The following is a 5119-nucleotide window of genomic DNA, read 5'->3' as shown; positions in this document are numbered from 1 at the left end:
TTTTCTAACTAATTATATTAAACACTTTCTCTTCTTACTCTATGAACAAAATTACAATAGAAAAAAATCATAAAAATTCTATGAACAAAATAAAAATTATATGAACAAAATTACAACAGAAAAAAAATCATAAAAATTCTACGAAAAAATTGACATATTCTTTGCATATATATGAACACACAAACATTTCATTATTCAACAATAATATCACCAAAAAATCTATGAACAGAAAAAAAATTCTAACTTTTGCATATTCATTTATGAACAAATTGCAACAACTCAACTAACTACACATCTAAATTAGGAAAATTCATATGAGCTCGTACTGCGCAAGGGGGCGGCGATCGACGAGGAGGCAGGGCACGGGGGCGACGGTGAGGGGCGCGGCGACGGGCGACGAGGAGGCAGGGGGCGGCGACGGCGACGGTGAGGGGCGCGGCGATGGGCGACGAGGAGGGAGGGGGCGCGGGGCGGCGACGGCGTCTGGGCGGCACGGGATGGCGTCAGAGGCAGGGCGACGACGACGACGGCGAGGCGCAGAGGGGCAGGCTGGCGGCGTTGTCGGGGCGGGGAAAGACGAACTGAATAAAAAATTTCACAAGTGCTACTTATATAGACGAAGCATTGGTCCCGGTTCATGACAGCAACCGGGACGAATGCGACCTTTAGTCTCGGTTGGTGCCACCAACCGGGACAAAAGGCCTCTTTTCAGCAGCCCAAAGGGCGGGAAGCGGCGGCCTTTGGTCCCTGTTGGTGGCACCAACCGGTACTAAAGGGGTGGCATTGATCTCGGTTGGTGCCACGAACCGGTACCAATGCAACCCTTTAGTACCGGTTGGTGCCACCAACCGGGACCAAAGGCCTTGTGCTGCTGCGCCCGCGTCGAAAGTTTAGTCCCACCTCGCTAGTTGAGAGGGGCGCGCAGTGGTTTATAAGCCCCACTGCCGCCCCCCTCTCGAGCTCCTCTCCATTGCAGGCTTACAGGCCTAATTGTCATTGCTATGCCTGATGGGCCTACTGGGCCTTCTGCGGGCCTGAATCCTAGCCCATCGATGGGTTTCTAGTCGTATTCAGGCCGTGGTGGCCCAGTAGGTGGCATATTTTTTATTTTTTACCTGTTTTTTTGTTTTCTTTTTTGCTTTATTTATTTTGTTTTGTTTCTACTTACAACAAAAAACTTATTTATTTTATTTTGTTTCTAATTACTTATTTATTTTACTTTATGATAGTTCTTTTTGCTATTAAAGTTTCTAACAAAAAAAGTCTTTATGAAAATTCCTTTTGCTTTTAATGATTTTGAACAGAAAATACTTCGATAGTTGCATCAATTTTATATAATTTTAGTTTCAATAATACTAGAGGTTGCTTATAATTTTTGAAGAGAAAATACTTTGATAATTTTAGTTTCATAAATTTTATTTATGTTATTAAAGTTTATTTTATTTTGTTTCTATTTATATATTTTATTAAAGTTTATATTATTTTGTTTCTAATTACTTATTTATTTTATTTTTTATTTTTCATGCACCATTTTTCATGCATTTACTGATTACTTTGAGCTATAAGACCCTAAAATCGAAAAGCATTTCAAATGAACTCTGAAAAGGTTGAAAGTTGGCATGGTATCATCATTTCATCCACATAGCATGTGCAAGAAAGTTGAGAGGGTTACGGCAAAAACTGGATGCACTTCGTGTACAAAACGGACAATCTCTTTCGAAGTATCAGGATTTCATACGGAAACTCGTCTGTTACAAAGGGATTTCAAATGAACTACGAAAAGGTTGAAAGTTGGCATGGTATCATCATAATAGTTGTGGAGAGAAAGTCTTGAGTTTTTCTTCGCTTGTGTCCTTTCCTTATTGCGCCGTAACCATGGATAATCTTCATCATTTATCAGGATGCTTGGGTCAGCCTTGACTTTGAAGGGAGGAATTTCATGAAACTTTTCATAATCTTCGGACATGTCTGACTTGCCCTCCACTCCCACGATGTCCCTTTTTCCTAAAAGAACTATGTGGCGCTTTGGCTCATCGTATGATGTATTCGCTTCCTTATCTTTTCTTTTTCTCGGTTTGGTAGACATGTCCTTCACATAAATAACCTGTGCCACATCATTGGCTAGGACGAACGGTTCGTCAGTGTACCCAAGATTGTTCAGATCGTACTGTGGGTCTACCTGTACCCCGCCTCCTGACAGAATAACCCATTTGCACTTAAACAAAGGGACCTTAAAATCATGTTCGTAGTCAAGTTCCCATATGTCCACTATGTAACCATAATATGTGTCCTTTCCCCTCTCGGTTGCTGCATCAAAGCATACACCGCTGTTTTGGTTGGTGCTCCTTTGATCTTGGGCGATCGTGTAAAATGTATTCCCATTTATCTCGTATCCTTTGTAAGTCAATACAGTCGAAGATGGTCCCCTGGACAACAAGTACAGCTCATCACAAACAGTGTTGTCACCTCTGAGACATGTTTCCAACCAACTGCTGAAAGTCCTGATGTGTTGACATGTAATCCAGTCGTCGCACTGCTCCGGGTGTTTGGAGCGCAGACTGTTCTTGTGTTCATCGACATACGGGGTCACCAAGGTAGAGTTCTATAGAACTGTGTAGTGTGCTTGAGACCAAGAATATCCGTCCCTGCATATTATTGAGTCCCCTCCAAGCATGCCTTTTCCAGTCAGTCTCCCCTCATACCGCGATTTAGGCAGACCTATCTTCTTAAGGCCAGGACTGAAGTCAACACAAAACCCAATGACATCCTCTGTTTGATGGCCCATGGAGATGCTTCCTTCTGGCCTAGAGCGGTTACGGACATATTTCTTTAGGACTCCCATGAACCTCTCAAAGGGGTACATATTGTGTAGAAATACGGGGCCTAGAATGACAATCTCGTCAACTAGATGAACTACGACGTGCGTCATGATATTGAAGAAGGATGGTGGGAACACCAGCTCGAAACTGACAAGACATTGCACCGCATCACTCCTTAGCCTTGGTATGATTTCTGGATCGATCACCTTCTGAGAGATTGCATTGAGGAATGCACATAACTTCACAATGGCTAATCGGACGTTTTCCGGTAGAAGCCCCCTCAATGCAACCGGAAGCAGTTGCGTCATAATCCCGTGGCAGTCATGAGACTTTAGGTTCTGGAACTTTTTCTCTGGCATATTTATTATTCCCTTTATATTCGACGAGAAGCTAGTCGGGACCTTCATACTAAGCAGGCATTCAAAGAAGATTTCCTTCTCTTCTTTGGTAAGAGCGTAGCTGGCAGGACCTTTATACTGCTTTGGAGGCATGCCGTCTTTTTCGTGCAAACGTTGCAGGTCCTCCCGTGCCTCAGCTATATCTTTTGTCTTCCCATACACGCCCAAGAAGCCTAGCAGGTTCACGCAAAGGTTCTTCGTCACGTGCATCACGTCGATCGAAGAGTGGACCTCTAGGTCTTTCCAGTAGGGTAGGTCCCAAAATATAGATTTCTTCATCCACATGGGTGCGCGTCCCTCAGCGTCATTCAGAACAGCTAGTCCGCCGGGACCCTTTCCAAAGATTACGTGTAAATCATTGACCATAGCAAGTACGTGATCACCGGTACGCATGGCAGGCTTCTTCCGGTGATCTGCCTCGCCTTTGAAATGCTTGCCTTTCTTTCGACATTGATGGTTGGTCGGAAGAAATCGGCGATGGCCCAGGTACACATTCTTCCTGCATTTGTCCAGGTATATACTTTCGGTGTCAGCTAAACAGTGTGTGCATGCGTGGTATCCCTTGTTTGTGTGTCCTGAAAGGTTACTGAGAGCGGGCCAATCGTTGATGGTTACAAACAGCAACGCGTGCAGGTTAAATTCCTCCTGTTTGTGCTCATCCCACGTACGTACACCGTTTCCATTCCACAGCTGTAAAAGTTCTTCAACTAATGGCCTTAGGTACACACCAATGTCGTTGCCGGGTTGCTTAGGGCCTTGGATGAGAACTGGCATCATAATGAACTTCCGCTTCATGCACATCCAAGGAGGAAGGTTATACATACATAGAGTCACGGGCCAGGTGCTGTGATTGCTGCTCTGCTCCCCGAAAGGATTAATGCCATCCGCGCTTAAACCAAACTATATGTTCCTTGGGTCACGTGCAAACTCAGCCCAGTACTCTCTCTCGATTTTTCTCCACTGCGACCCGTCAGCGGGTGCTCTCAACTTCCCGTCTTTCTTACGGTCCTCACTGTGCCATCGCATCAACTTGGCATGCTCTTTGTTTCTGAACAGTCATTTCAACGTGGTATTATAGGAGCATACCACATCACCTTCGCAGGAACCCTCTTCCTGCGGGGCTCGCCGTCAACATCACCAGGGTCATCTCGTCTGATCTTATACCGCAATGCACCGCATACCGGGCATGCGTTCAAATCCTCGTACGCACCACGGTAGAGGATGCAGTCATTAGGCAATGCATGTATCTTCTGCACCTCCAATCCTAGAGGGCATACGACCTTCTTTGCTGTGTACATACAGTCGGGCAATTCGTTATCCTTTGGAAGCTTCTTCAATATTTTCAGTAGCTTCTCAAATCCTTTGTCAGGCACAACATTCTCTGCCTTCCACTGCAGCAATTCCACTAAGGTACCGAGTTTTGTGTTGCCATCTTCGCAATTGGGGTACAACCCTTTTTTGTGATCCTCTAACATGCGATCGAACTTCAGCTTCTCCTTTTGACTTTCGCATTGCGTCCTTGCATCGACAATGACCCGGCGGAGATCATCATCATCGGGCACATCGTCTGGTTCCTCTTGATCTTCAGCAGCATCATCGGGCACATCGTCTGGTTCCTCTTGATCTTCACCAGCTCCCCCCGTTGCAGCATCACCGTATTCAGGGGGCACATAGTTGTCATCGTCCTCTTCTTCTTAGCCGTCTTCCATCATAACCCCTATTTCTCCGTGCCTCGTCCAAACATTATAGTGTGGCATGAAACCCTTGTAAAGCAGGTGGGCGTGAAGGATTTTCCGGTCAGAGTAAGACATCGTATTCCCACATTTAGGGCATGGACAACACATAAAACCATTCTGCTTGTTTGCCTCAGCCGCTTCGAGAAACTCATGCACGCCCTTAATG

The sequence above is a fragment of the Aegilops tauschii genome, chromosome 1 (assembly GCF_002575655.3).
Source record: "Aegilops tauschii subsp. strangulata cultivar AL8/78 chromosome 1, Aet v6.0, whole genome shotgun sequence".
Classification (NCBI taxonomy): domain Eukaryota; kingdom Viridiplantae; phylum Streptophyta; class Magnoliopsida; order Poales; family Poaceae; genus Aegilops; species Aegilops tauschii.
Note: the sequence above shows the minus strand (reverse complement) of the source record.